Source organism: Astatotilapia calliptera, chromosome 22 (assembly GCF_900246225.1).
Source record: "Astatotilapia calliptera chromosome 22, fAstCal1.2, whole genome shotgun sequence".
In the NCBI taxonomy this organism is placed as follows: Eukaryota; Metazoa; Chordata; class Actinopteri; order Cichliformes; family Cichlidae; genus Astatotilapia; species Astatotilapia calliptera.
The window spans coordinates 25383064-25399617 of NC_039322.1; positions in this window are offsets into that span (position 1 = coordinate 25383064).

Here is a 16554-nt window from a genome sequence, read left to right on the forward strand (position 1 = left end):
TATCCATGCATGAAATGGACCACTCATCCATGCATTAAAGGTTTCTATCTGACATTGACAGTGTGTACCTAGTTGATTATGTAGTCACATATGAGTTCAGTGTCCACGTCATTTTTGATTTTCAGTGCTCACAATGGGGGGAGTGCAGAGGTCTCTAGATCATCTTAGTGTGGCAACAACACTAGGAAGAGTTGCTGGATGCATGCATTACAGTGCATCACAAGGATAAGGTAAATATCTGTCTATCTAGACGAACACACACATATACACAAGATTCAGTCCCAAATCTTTCTTTATGTAATGTATAAAGGTACAGAGTATCTATTCTTTTATCATTCACTAATGCACTGTATCTGTCTGTCTTTTGTAATCTTTATGACAACTCGAAGTGTTATTAATGTGAACCAACAGGTTGAAACTCAAGACAGATAGAGTTCATTTCAGTGAATTAAATTTCATTTCATTCATCCATTTGCTTCCGCTTATCCTTTTTCAGGGTCTTTGGACTATGGGAGGACGCAGAAGGCCAGAGGACCCAGCGAGAAAATGACTCCAGCCCCAGACACCTGCCTGATGAATTGAACTCAGGACGTTCTTGCTATGAGGCAACAGTGCTAACCACCGTGCCACTGTGCTGTCTGGTTTCATTCCATTCAAAGGAAATAGTTCAAAATAAATTTTGTGTATGATCAACACAAATCATCCTGCATATTGGTCATTATAATCCAGGAGAAGTGGTGAAATATGTTTTTGACCCACAGCAGCCCTAGGGGATTGGTAGGTGTGGATGGCGCGGTTCATCTATGTAAATTGTACCTATAGGGATGCAAATGTGCCTTCATTTCAGTCTAACTGTGTCCCTGCACACTATACAGAAGATATTTCATATTAGGTGCTCTTCTAAGCTATTTAGCTTTAAGTGGAAGTAGGTCCTCTCCAAAAAAGAGAATGTGCTGCATGATTGTTTTTTATTTAACATGGAGGATCGCTAAAATTGCACTTGTGAGATTATTTAAAGACTGCTTCAATAATAAACACAATGCTATGACACTGTGAATAACATTTTTATGTATATACATTTATACATATATTGGAAGACAAGACAAGATTTTGAAACATATGCTGCTGTGATACATGAAGGTAAAAACTGACAAATTCAAATTCAAGGAAATGGAATAGATAACTACAAGGGAAAAATGCTAATCAAATTTACAAGGGTTCAGCTGAAACATCTGTTAGGAGTAATAAGGCCATAACAGAGATAACAGACTTTAGTTGTACAGTACTGTACTGTACTTTAATGACTCCTATATGCTATGTTGCACTAATGGATGAACATGCTTTTTTTTTTATCTGAAAAAGAAGCACAACTCTATCTTCTTTTTATTTTGTTGCCCTTAAAACATATGAGTGAAATGGCAAGATGAGAAGCCTGGGGAGATTTTTGACAAAGACTCAGAGCAGAGCTAATGGGCCATTAAGCAGAAAAGGCTGCTTTTGATGTGACTGAAGGAGGAAGGAGAGAAACATGCAAGTGCCGCGGAGAACAGAAGCATAAGAGAGAGAAAGGAGAAGGTGAAAACAATACCGCAGAGCAATCATTTCCTCAACATCCTCTGCTTATGGATCAGGTTCACAGTACAAAGGGTGACTAGGATCTCTGCTGACACTCCATGTGTTTAAAATCTTGTTATCTGCTCTACAGTTTTGATATGCTGATGAGCTTTCACTGAGCTCATGCACGTTTTGAGTAGTAGAGTTGTGTTCCTGAAGTGACACTGTTTAAAACGGTTTTGTAAAAAGCCTTGATAATTTTGTAATTATCATAGCCATATTAACACCCAAGTATGGCACATATTAACACTAGCGTTGTACCAAGAGTGAGTTAACTCGTGTGTAAGAAACACTGGCACATGTAGGCCAGTATATGTATTTTTAAGTCTATTAGAGGCTTGATAGTGTTGTGGAAGTTTTCCATTTAAATAAAGCCTGCAGATGAGCGGTGAGCGGTAGCTAACATTCTTTAATCAAAACACACAAAGAGCAGACAACCAAGCTTGTGGAGAGCCTACATGACCACGGGGAAGACGGTCAGCAGAGTCTCCCTGAGCCTAGCATGGCTCTCAGTTAAATACCTTCTTCAGGAACAAAAGGCAGTACACATACCTTAAGGTTCACACTCCCTTGTTACCTCCCAGAGTCCTCGAAGAGACAAAAGTTTCTTCCTGTGGAGTTGCCTGCTTCCCCCAACTTCCTTACTAGAGGCCCACCATTTGTCTTACTGTATGAGTGTGAGACTTGTTAAAATCCAGTGGCACCAAGGCATTATACAATAAAATAATGTGATTAATACATAAGTAAAAGAAATTCCTATACATTCGTTAGGCCATTGATACTCTAATGCTTCATATTAGTAGGATTGCTTCAGGTTGCTCATGGTACCATTTATTCTTGTATGGACTGATTAACTAGCTTCCCTCAACAAGATAAAATGCTTTTAGGTAAACTGGTGAAACATGAATTTATTAATAATCATGTATTTGTGACTCATCACAAAGTTCCTTAGTTCCTTTCTTTTTTGTTTTGGCTTAATTAAATTCTGGGTCTGTCACCCAGTGTTTTGAGTTCTTTGGACTTTCAAGCCCTATTATGAAGTTTCTTCGTTGTGTAATGTTGTATTCATTCTCACAGTGTATTTAGTCAAGTATTCCAGTAGCTCCAGTCAGGTAACCTGCGTCCGAAACTTGGCAGTCACACAGCACTATGTGACAATATTAGCTGATTGTAAAAGTGACACATTACAGTATTTAGTAGAAGGATATCATTAGATCACTGCTTTCTGGTTTGTTGTTCTTTTTTTCTTTAAAAGATTTTAGATACGAATATGAGTTCAATCAATTTCATATTAGTGTTTGATACTTTTTGATACTTCATCTATTGTGACATCTTTTTTAAATCAACCAGTCATTTTAGTAAAAACTAGACAAAAAAACTATCTGAGCTCATATCCTTTTAATGAATGAAAGATGTTAATTATGAACAGATGACAAGTTAAATAAAAAATAGATATTAAGTGAAGTAATGATGTAAATATAGGTGTGGCTTCAGTGTACACCGAATAAATATGACTTATTAAGAGATTTAGTATTGGTTTATTTACTCCAACTAATACTTTTAAAACTCTGATCTCACCTTAGCCTCCCAATACAATATAATTTCTCTTCCTCTATATGTCTGCCTTCCAGCTATGATATAAACCAACTTTATCATCAAGAATCCACCCTTTCTGAGCATTAGGAAGCCAGGAGTATGCCATTTATTGGCATTTTCTTTCATCTTGAGCCTGCATTCCAGACCTTTGATGAGATCTTGACCACACGCAGCTGACATTTACCTGCTTACCTTCATTCACCTGCATTACTGATTTTAGAAATAGATCACCCATTTTTTGTTTGTTTGGGGTTTCTTTCCCCCCAAAATTGTAAATTAATATGTCATTTGAAAAATAAACCAACCTATCAAAAACCCATTATACTGTGAGTCACAATGGTGCTGATTTATCTCTGAGATTACACTGGATTTTTTTCCTTAGAAAAGCTTTTTCATAGCATGTTTGACTTAGTCATATCTAATCACATGGAATGAAATCACATGTGGAACAATACAAGAAAAAGGGAGAGAGGGTGCACAAAATATATTTTAAGCAGGGAGGTGAGAGAAGAGCAAAGGCGTGCATCACTGACAGGAAAGGGAAAGATGATAGATTGAACATGAGAAGATAATGAGGAATGAAATACTGTTCAACAAAATGTCATCTCTCAGACATTGGTCAGGGGAGCATTGCTGCCATTTCTCTGAGATTGTTACTATAGATGAATTTCACCTACAAAGACATCAATTCCTTGGTACAGCATTTCATGGATTTTGCAGTGATACAGGCAGCCTTTGAAAAACTGAGCTTTGAAAGCAGGTGTCAGCTCCAATGATGCCCGCTTTGGCATCGTGATGAAGGTTCAATGGGACTGGAGCTCACATGTGTATCCTCAGATCAAGACCGTTTGCTATGAACATTTCTCATTAATGCAGGTATTCAGCTCTCAAAGGTAAAAAATAAATAAATAAATAAAGCATGTCTGTGGTTTTGTCGTCTTCCTTCACAGCTGCTTATGGTAAAAATTGGTCAGCCTAAACATACAGATAAACCGGCCTCAGTTAAGGTGTTTCAAACGTGACTTGGGTTTTCCAGAATACAGCAGAAAAGTTTTTCCATATCTTTGAGAGGCTAAAAAGTACCATTTTTGATCTGAAATGGTAGGTCCTGAAGCTAGTTTTTAAAGGCCAGCTAATGCTTTAGGTCAGCAAGAGGTGCAACAAGCCATCAATTATAGGTAGTAAAAGGAGTTATTTGAGCTATTCCCTTGGGTGACTTTGAAAATCTAACAACACTTTGTACACACAAGACAAAGTCATCTTGAGGTTGAGGAAGGCGCACAGACAGTTTTTAAAAGCTAAGATGTTTGATTTTTAAGAGATCATAGCAGAGGTCAAATAACTGTAGCCTGCGGTGGGCCTCTCCACTTATAAAGAGGAAGAAATTACAAGCAAAAATCACTGTCTGACTTCTGAATAAACTGTGGTGCTTCACAAACAGTGGAATAACAAGAATAAATACAACGTACTAACATGTCATGTCCTTGTAATATTGTTTATGCCTTTCACCACAAACCTTTTGCAGTACCTTGTAATCTTTGAAAATACGTAACATGAATACTTAATTTGCAATTAAACGTCAAGCAAGGCACTCTAAATGCAACTTTTGCTTTTCCATTCACAATGAACTAAGTAGCCACAACATCAAAATTCCTCACAGGTGACATGAATAACACTCGGATAAACTTATTCAAATTAAGTACCCTGGCATTCTCTAACTGCAGAGCCTCTTGAAGCAGGACAGTGTGTCCAACCACACTGCAAAATGTATTCAGAAACAACACAAAGAACAAAATGAAAAAGACCAAAGCCAAATTATATTTTAACTCCTACTAAAAATCCTTAAATTGTCAGAATGCCTTCCTGGAATTTATGTTATAAAGTGAAGCTGACAGAAGTGAGCAAATCCTGTGTATTGATTCAGAACATCTGATTGATACCACTACAGTAGCGATATCAGTATGTGTGCTTATTACGCCATATTTCTTCACATGCATTTTTGTAATTTCATATGAAAAAAAACCAATACAATCATAAACTAATTATACTGCATTGATTACACTGATTAGGAGATGGATCAGGCTCAGAGAGGAGTTTGTTCTTTGAGCACTACTCTTACAAGGTGGTGCTTAAGGAACCAACGTTTACAGACACAATCTTAACAAAGCCTTCAATAAAGACATTCCGCAAATTTGAACATTTACCAGTTCAAATTAGTTCAATCTGCATGTTACACAAATTACAAAAAAAAAAAAAAAAGTGTGTATACTGACACACATTCTCTCTTGTTATCGTTTTGTGACACAATCTTTAATGGAATTGTAAGATTTCTTTTAGAAATGTATGCATAGGTATACGGTTTGTTATAGACAAACGGATGGATGACTCGATAGCAGTGTTGGTCAAGTTACTTGAAAATAGTAATTACTTACTAATTACTTATTACTTCTCCAAGAAAGTAATCCTATTACTTTACTTGTTTTCAAAGGTAATTAGTTACTTTCTTACTTAATTACTTTTAAAAACATGATACACAACCTGAATAGGTAATAATGCAATAGACTTTTCAGCCCAATTCTATTTTTTATGAATAATCCATCAAATAAAATCGCCATCACTCCTAAAACTTCCCCTCTTCCCTAAACAACTAAATGTTGTGTTGCCATATCATTTTTGATTCGTCGACATGGTGTATTTTTCCACCAACACGAAAGTGCTGTTTTTTTTGCTTTGTTTTTTATTGTTGGTCATAAGCAGAGAGTGCTTGCTAGCGCTGTCCCCAGACATTAAACGTGATGAAACTATTCACGAAAAAACGCTGCATATATATTGTTTATCATGACTCTGGTTTTACGTGGCCAATCAACACAATTTAAAAACTGGTATATGTCACCTTGTTGCTTTGTCATCTTGAAGTGGTCATGTGATTAGCTTATCACAACTACTTTATTCTTCCTCAGTCAAACAGCAGCACTCATGTGATTGTTTTGCCACCTAGCTACAGGTGTTGTGCCAAAAAACGATCGTCTGCCAGAAAGTGATTGCCACCCGCGGGAACGCGCGCAGCTGCTTAAACATGTAGCGCCCAGATTACTTACAGCTACTTCCATGCAACTGATATAAGATGCGATAAGCTGAACACAGCTTCAACCGTCTGTTTGTTGAAAAATAGTAACGCAGCCGCACCGCATTTTCTTGTTAGTAACGGTAACAGCGTTGTAACGATAGAAATAGTAATTAATTAGATTATTCGTTTCTGAAAAAAGTAACGCATGTAAGTAAGGCGTTACTTGTGACGAAGTTATTTCCATCACTGGTAGTAATGCAGCATGCTTACAGGAAAGTAAAAGTAATCTAATTACTTTTTTGCAAGTGTAATACCTTACTTTACCCTTTACTCGTACTTGAAAAAACGAAATCGGATTATGCGTTATGTCCCATCTCTTAAAATGTGCATAACATTAGTATATTGTTATAGAATATTGTTGAAGGGACATATAGATTAATGGAAAATGTTGAATGGATGGAGCAGAAAGGGAAATAAAGCATACAGTGTAAATACTGTGAGACTGCTTTGGCTTTTGTCTCATTTGTCTACCAATCAGAAGGTTGATGCATCCATTCCTTACTCCTCCAGACTGCATATCATCGTATCTGTGAGGAAGACAGTGAATGTGTGTGAATACAACTTACAGTTGAAAGCACTTACTCAGCTTGAGTAGAAATGTGTTATATAAGAAACAGCCCCCTTACCATTTACATGTAAGTATAACAAGGCTAAAAGATTTATAGAGAAATGGATGTATGAAATAGAAATGTTTTGGAAAATTGCTGAATTTAACAGACACTTAATTAATAGATGCTGAGAAAATGGATCAATCAATAGATGTAAAAGGATATAAACATAACTATATAATAAATACAGGGAATATGGATGGATTTGACTGCTACAGAAAATTATTGAATTCACAGACGCATAAAGCTGCATTTATACATGGAAACAGTTTTGGAACAAATGTGGTGATCTATCACTCAATTTTTTATTAAATCTGTCCTACACGCACACTGTCCTACTCAAGACATCTTAATAGACACAAAGCACTGATCAGTGTTTTTCCTTAAGCCATTCACTTCAACGTAACACAAGATGCAGATGAACAGGCAAACAGTTCATTATTTTTAATCCTTCATCTTACTTTTTGGGGAAATCATGTTTGCTGAACAATGAAATACATATTAGCACCCAGACAATGGATGTGGTGATTGACAGGATTATATTTAAACAAAGACAGTGGTTAATCACTTCTCTCTGCACGAGGGCACACAGCCCGGTATCTCTAATTAAACAGAATTACATTCCATAACACACTGTAAAAGCCGGGGCGCGTGTCAGACCTCAAAACAAACAAGTGCACAAGAACAGAGAAAGAGAAGCTGACAGTCAACAAAATACTAAAAAGTCTGTCATCTGGACTTGTTTATGAGAGACTGGCATGGCTCTGTGTTTGATGCCTATTCAAATGAATCTAGCAACTAATTATTTTTTAAAATTAGGTTTTACCACCACCAATAGTGAGGCACTCTTCTGTGTACCCTACTTCCAATTTAATGATATTTAAATGAAGTGTTATTGAATAGTTTTACCTATTTTTCATGTATTACTGGTCAATATCAATGATTTGATTTGATATCAAGTGGAAAAAAGTATTGCCTAAAACATATTAGTTGTGAAGAATGTGGGAAAACACTTTGAGTTTCAATTAAATTTAGAGTTTATTGCAATGCATGCAACTATTGCACACTTAAATACATGTTATTATTATTAAATACTACATTTTCATAATTGTTGATGCCAACTCTGCAGATTTCCTCAATCAATGACACAGCTTCTGTAGTGGAAGCAGAGTCTGGGGATGAAGGGAATGATTTACGCATCACTGGGGGTGGTCATCAAGCTGGCTCCTTAGAGGAAAGGTTCCTGGGGTGGATGAGATTCCAAGGTTCTAGATGTTTTAGGGTTGTCATGGTTCACTTGCCTCTGCAAAATTGGGGCCACTGCCTCTGATAAAATTGAATTGAATTGAATTAAATTAAAGGTGTTCCAACTTCAGTGGAATCACTCTTCTCAGCCTCTCTCAAAAGGTCTATTCCAAAGTGCTGGTGAGGAGTTCATCTGTCATTCAAACTTTAGCTTCTGGATGAACTATGGTGTTTTCACCCTAGTTGTGGTGTTCCAGGATCAGCTCTTTATCCTGTTGAGGATATTTCAGGGTACATGGGAGTTTGCCAGTTTACAGTTTGCAATATTTGGATCTGGTCCCTCCTGCATCCCCCGGGGTAGTACAGGATATCGGGCCTGTTGTTACAAGTTATCTGGTTCCTGTACCATTGTGAGAGCTAAGTCTGCATTACTGGCAATGAATCAGACTCACTGATGTTGACTTTTAATGAACAGAATTTCTAGGCACAGTCAAGTGGTTGAAGGTGACTGGTTTGGTGGCTGCAGGCTCTTAATTCTTCATTTACAGTAACAAATGAAGCTAACCCCATGCATGACTTTGGAACTGTGGGAGGAAGCTGGAATACTTAGAGAAAACACTACAGAACAACACACAGAAAGGCCCGAGGCTGGATTTGAAGCTAGGGCTTTTGCTATGAGGCAAGAGGCCTAACCTAACCACCACTGTGAATCATATTCTACTGTTCTATATATTGCCACTTCTCTTATATTGAGATAGAATCCAGTCCTGAGTGGGGACTATGTACAGCCTGAAGTAAAGGCCTAAAGGTTCTCAGATGCTCCCACACAGTTAGTTTTTGGAAACTATTTTTCACTTACAGTTGATATTCTCCTCAAAACACAATACTAAATAAAAAAAAGTTGTGAAAAAATTTTCCTTCAGTAAAAGAGCGTTTTTGAAAAAACACAGAGCCATTGATTGATGGATTGATGGTCATGACAATTTGCATTTGCACTAATCGTCAAGCTGACCTCACAGCCCATTTTTAGTCAGTGGTGCCAGTTTATAAGGTTAGGGGAAACCTGCAATTAGCTGAGACGGAAGAAGTCACTTTGATAAGTGACAAACTGTTTCTCCCACTGAAAATAAAATAAAAATGTATTTAATATGTAATATCTGAAAGTTTGCCTTTTTAAATTAGGTTATGAAACATTTTTCAGAATATTAAAATTTTTGGAGATGCAAATGGTAAATCACCTGATTCCTCTATAGCCCTTTTCTACTTTCTCAGATCACTTAAAGCACTTTATACAACATGCCTCATTCACCCATTCACATAGGCACCTTTTTCTGTGCTTAAGTGCTTTCTCTTTAACATTGCCACACATTCATGCTCCGATGGATGCATCAAAACGCAACTAGGGGTTAGTATCTCCCCCAAGATAACTTGACATGTAGACTGGCGCAGCCAGGGATCAAACCACCAACCTGCTAATTAGTAGTGGACGTGGAGCACCTGAGCTACAAATACATACTAGCATTTGATTTGAATGCATTGTGAGAAGCTGAGATAGTACAGTGTATGGTGGATGATGATGGAAAAACAGACAGGTGACTGGAAAAGCTTCTCCACCAGGGTGTCACATGATTAGAGCAGCCCTTTAAATGATAAGGAATGACAGAGCGTCTCAGATAACAAGAAATGATATTCAGCATTGCCATATGTGTCCCCACTCACAGTGATATCGTCCCCCATTCTGCCTCTGATGTACTTTGAATAACCCATTTCCTGCTTTGACTAAGACAATTTGAAGCAAAATATAAGGTATGTTCAGAACATTAACGCTTTGCGAGAATCAATCTATTGGTACTTTTAATACCGCGGCCTCTCATGTCCTTACTTTACTTTCCTGAAAGGATCAGCTGATAGGCTGTCTCCGGTTATTTTATTTCTGCTGAATGCCACAAGGATTCCTGATATGCTCAGTAGAAACTTTCCATCTGTGAATTTTCCACATATTTAAATGTAGTTAACCACACCTGTTTCTCTCCTTATTTTACACTGAATTGCTCAGTACCTCAATACTTAAGTCTTAACTATTGGTGCCGCAGGTCATCTCAGTTCTAGACAAATAGACTGAATATTCAGCAGAAATGTTTTACATCAGATATCCTTAGAGGCTCCCAGATCTTTAAAAAGATATACATTAGAAATAACATTTAAAGAGACTGTATACCTTTGGGCCCATGTGTGAAATTATATTTCCGGATGAATCCATTTTGAGCTGTACAGTTAGCAACACTGTCTGTGAAAAGATAATTACAAGGGTTAGTCGGGATGAAGATGACACTAATGATTAGAATTCATACACTGTAGCTCATGCCAGTTTTACAGAAGACCTTCATATGACTGTCTTTCTGTGTTGTTCTATTATTGATATTACTGCAGTGCTGAAAAGAAAAAGTCAATTAAACTTTCAGGATATTGATCTGGTCAGTTAAGTAGCAAACGAGGTTTTTAATCAGTTTCAGCTGCTTTGGTAATGAAATTAACCACAGGTGTACTAGGGGGCAACGACAAGACAACCCTCAAAACAGGGAACGGTTTTACAGGTGGAGGACACTAACAATTGTTCCATCCTCATCTTTTCCTGACTGTTTTTTCACTATTTGCATTTGTCTGGGTTCAGTGTTACTACTGGTAGCATGAGCTGATATCTGAACCCTACAGCAGTTGCACAGTTTGTCTTACTCCTGTAAGCTGGCACATCAATACCGCACATGAAAACTTGCCAGACAGTTTGCTGTGTGTTCCAGCCTCAAGAGCATGGAAAGGTTTTAGGATCTTCAAGATTTATGAATCAAGCGTAAGCACACCATTGGCAAATATACTGAAACTAGAATCAGGCATAAATACAAACATGTTTTTACATAAAATGTCGCAGAGTAACAAATAAAGTAGGCACCAGCATGAAAAATCACCAATTTTGTAGTGGGAGTCTTGTGAGGAGGAAATATCTATTACAAAATCAGTTGTTCTGTATGTTGATGATAAAAAATATATTATGTATGTATGTGTGTAATATGTATTTTGAAATATACTAATAATTTAAAACAAAATGAAAAGTAGCTGAATTTAAAGGATTGAACAGACATGGTTAATGGTCAAACTCTACAGAGAGAAAATAGCATTTAGAGGTTCCTATAGATGCAAATTCAAAAGTGCTGCTGAGCTTGGACCTGCTCAACTTGTCTGTTTTATTAGACTGGAGCTGGTAAGAGCTCCCGTCACCACTTTTGTCAGCACATTCCTTGCTAATGTTCTAAAGCAGTTATTAACAACTTTCTCAATTTCCATCTCCTATACATCACACATGTTGGCTAAGGTTCTTAGCAAAAGGAAACTCATCTGTTACGGTCCAAGGCAGACCATGATGGCTCCAAGGCACCTTCTAGATGAGGTGTTCCAGGCATATCCAACCAAGAGAAGGCCCAGGGGAAGACCCAGTATAACCTGGAAACTATAATTCTAACCTGGCTTCGGAATGCCTTGGTATCCCCCCAGGAGCATGCACGTTTAGGGGGAACAATCTGGGGGAAAAAACCTGATTGTTAAAACCTGATTGTCTGAATCATCTCACCTGGCTCCTTTTGAATATGGAGGAGTAGAGGCTCTACTAGTCTTGGCATGAGATGGATAAAAAAAAAAATGCTTCTTTCCTGCAGTAATACTGACTGTCCGTCACTGGACTCATCATTGGGATTGGATAGCTTCCAAAAGCAAGATATATCCTCTACTCCCACTCTTGACACATACCTTTATTAAGATACCCTGATGGACGTGGCCACATGCATCAGTGGTGCAACAGGACTTTAGTAAATGTGAATCACAGTTCAAGGCAACACCTGTGTGATGCAATACACAGCTGTATTACATCACATAAGGGAAAAAGAATAAAAAAGACTATTCAATTTCTACTAAAAGAAATAGGGACTCATAAGCGACTAAATTATATATAATTACAAATTAGTAGGTGCTTACAGAGAATTTTAAGAGCGTTTGACTCATTTATGTGGCACAACAACATCACAGTATGCATTATTGTTTAAACAAGTTTGAGGCACAACACTCATTTTAGCTTTTTCACATTATCTTTTATCTTTTTATGATCCCCACTGCTCACATTCACAACTGCCATAATGGGCAATAGGAGCCATGACTTGTGACTCATCAGCAGAAACAGGAAAAGTTAGTGCCTTCACACTGGCAATTCTGTGCTGAAGTATGCACTTAAGGTATACATTCCACTGTGAAATATATGGAAACTATAGTAGCTAATGAGCTGAAACAAAAGCAGTGGGCCCACTTTAGGTGTGGACAGAAGGAAAACAGTTGATGGAGACAACAAACAGACTGATGAGACACAGCTATTGCCGGGTACATGAAAACTGGCATTTTAAACAACTTGTCACAACATTAGCTCCATTACAATAAAGTGGAGGTAATGGCACTGATAATTAGATTGTCTAGATGTATGAAAGTAGTGGCCAGAGGATATTTGGGCAAATTTGTTTATGCTGAGGTGATTTTTATAGGTGGAGTGGAATGGATGACAGCCAGGCAGCTTGAACAGAGTACATTTCTCATGTTTGCGTTGCAATTTCCCTTGCCAATCTGTTTTAAACTGCACCAGTAGGAATCAATTGGAAAGTCAGGTGAGCCAAGGTTGTTAAAATGATGACAGTATGGGGATTTAAATCTTTAAGTTCAGGAAACTCACTAACCATGTAAAGTGGGATCTATGGTATAGAAATTCAAATCTGACTGAGGCAACAAATTCAGACAGTATTTCGCTAAAGTTTCCCTGAAATGTAACCCAAGAAGCTTCTAAGATGTACGGACTGTAATGCATTTACATTCCCAGCATGCACCTCCTTCCTCAGGCTTGTGTCTTGAAACTCTTTCCATATCCAGCAATTTTTTTGCTACTGCACAGTGACTTTTTTTATGAGCATTCAAAGCTTTTTTGAGGTAGAAGACAATAAATACTAATGTCTTTTTGTGCAGTGCTGTTTAATGTTCTGGATGATTACCTCTGTTACAGAAGACTGTGCTGGCATGTTTAGCCAATGCATCTATTTTCCCATGCTGAGAATGTAAAGACTTAGAAGGGTTTGGAGCACTGGATTAACTGAGAGGCAAATGGGCTGTGATGGGATGTGATGAGCCAATGACAACAGCGCACTGAGCAGACAGCGACCGTCTGATAGAAGCTCCTGGGGGACTGACTGTGCATTAGTGGATCCTTAGTGCTAAGTATTCCTCTGTCCGCATAAGCAGACAGCTCTGCAAGTAAAACACCACGTTTGTCTCTTGTGACGAAGAAGTCTTGCCTTTGTTCTGGATCACTTGTTAAGCTCTCAACATATGCATTACCCCAGGGACATGTGTACTACTTCAGATGGTGAGTCATATAAAAATAAAGCATAAAGCTTACAGACAGGTACAATGTTTAACCAGTTCCTTTGGTTAAACATTGACAAACGTAAAATGTATTTTTTCATAGTGTTTTTAGGGACTTGAATATTATGTTAGATGGTAATTACAAAAAAGAGAAATGCTTCCAGGGACTGTGATAACACATTAAGCATCTGTAGTTAGCAGCTAGGCTAACAAGTTAACATTAATTGCAAACGTTAGATTAGATTCTTTTACTAGCTTTTATTAACTTACTATTGACTGCATGATAAAAATAATAGTTTACGTGTTGTTTTTAAGTGATGTAACTGCAAGCAGTTGAGTAACAACAATGGAAACAACAACAAAAGAAACTTCAGATCTGAACTGGTCCCTGTTCTCAGGGAAAGACTTGGGGCAGTCAGTGAAGAATATCAGAGTCCTGAGATTTTGATCATTTTGGGGGCTCATTTTCTTCTTTCAGGATCAATTATCTAACTTGTCAAACATGTGTGTGAAAACTTGTTTCTCAGTGCATTCACATTATTCAGTGTTTTTTTTTTTAAGTTAGGTTAACTGACTATAGCTTATCTATTCTATTCAATTCAACTTTATTTATACAGCACCAAATCACAACAACAGTCACCTCAAGGCTCTTTATATAGTAAGGTAGACCCAACAACATGTAAAATGTAACAATTTAAATGATGTCGTGTGAAAAATGCCAGCTTGGTAGACTGAACCTATTTTCTGTCATTTGGGTCTCATCTAAAACTAATGTGAAAAACCTGATGAAACCTGATGAAACCAACAGAACAATATCCTCTGCAAAAAGCAGAGATAAGATTCTGAGAGTACAAAAGTTTAACCTGCCTATGGCTAAAAATTCTGTCCATGAAAACTATGAATAGAATCTGTAACAAAGGACAGCCCTGATAATTTGCTGGAGCCACTCACCCAGTCAGTCATCAGTACCCCGAGTGTTCAGATTACCACGTGGACCACTGCTGCCTTCACCTTCTGCATCTTCTCTCCCTCCTCTCTCTTTTCTTGTTATTTCTTGAGGTTCCTGTGCTCGTTTTTCCTGATATTGCTATCACTTGGTATCTGTCACTACACCCCTTCATCCTCTTTTGGCACAGATGTTCACTATGCCAGCCTCTTGGTTATCTTGATCCATGTATGCCATGCCTGCTGGCATCTTGCACCAAGCTGTTCTGTGCTCGATTGTCTCAATGACATATTTTCACCTGGTTGTAGCTTGTTCTTGTGCTGCCATGAAATTAACAACGGTTGCACTAGAGGGGCGTCAATGGGAACTACGAACAACTGACTGCAACAGAGGCTGCACGGGTATTCCAACTTCTTCAAGATGGTGGATCAATATCTGCCAATGCCACTGAAGGTGTATTGTGTCTCTAGCATAGTCATCATGGAGGAGATTCTAAGAGACAAGCCGTTACTCTAGGAGAGCTGGACAAGGTGGTGGAAGGCCCTTATCCCATCAGTAGGGATATGCTCCTTTGTGCAAGTAGAAACAGAATGAGCACTTCCAGCAGCCTACAAAATGACCTCCAGCAGGCCACTGGTGTGCATATGTCTGACCAAACAATCTGTAGCAGACTTCATGAGGGTGGTCTGTCTGGCACCATGAATGGCAGGTTTTTTCACAGGGGAGAGCAGGTTCACCCTGAGCACCTGTGACCAACATAAGACCTAAAATGGACCACAGAGGCACAGAGTAGAACATGTAAACCCTTGGAAAATATAAAATGCATACATGGCATTGGGTCCTTTAATTTAGAAAGGTTACACAAGAATCTTTTTTCACCCTTAAAATTCAACTTATTCACTTTGCTTGCACAATTAGCTAGGCTGCTGGTGGCAGTGTGAATCTATTTTGTTATCCAGTTAAGACCCATAGTGCCAAATATACACCGCTGACAGTTAAATCAGGCTTAACATTTCATCCAACTGAAAGGATCCCTTCCTTGACACTGTCTACCTTTTGCAAAGGAATGTTTCTAACAAGATGAAGTTCCCACATTTAAAAATGATTCCAAGAGGACAGTGACTTTACAGTGATTTTTATAGGACACGATGTTCGCTGCTTCAGTGTGCTGTGGGAGATGAGTGGCATTATCACACTAGTGTGTATGAATAGAACATTTCCAATCCCCCCAGCTTGAATTGAAGATGCAGTAAGGCAAAAGTCTATAATGCACCCGACTACTACTAGACCTGCCTTAATAATATAGACACATCCACTGTCTACAGGACTTTTGTCTTTGTGTCTGTCTGCCTGTCCATCTTTTTGTAATGAGTAGCGGAAGCAGCCACTTCAAAGAGAGCTGTAAGCCTGTCATCTTTCATTGACAGACAATCTTCTTTCTTATATTATCTTTGCTATCTTTGTAATGTTCCTATTGCATGTAATGAGAGGTGCATTATATATCCTTCACGGCTTTATTACATTCAAACCAACTTGTTAATTCATAATTTTTCACACAGACTGAAATTCAAGAAGAGAGATAGCTCTATAGAAAACACCTCTGATATTATCAGCACTACAAAGTTTTATGTTTTGATGCATCCAGACCCTCAAAACACTTTACTTGAAAGAGAGCCAACATTATGGCATTAAAGAAATTCTCCAGGGAAATTTTGGCTTCAAAAGAAAGGATATGTTAACAGAGCTTGCCTGAAATGGTTATTGATTTTATGCTCATGTGAAATAAGTACAGACTCTTTTAATAATTTCGATACACAAGCACTAGATTTAATCTGGTCTGCAGTCAAAACAATCAATACATTTTCATCTCCATCAGCTCATGGTTTTGTAATGTCTGCTCTCATTTCCAACAGTCCTCATCCCACCTAAGCCCACATCTTAAGAGATTTTCTCTGCTTCTGTTTATATTAGAG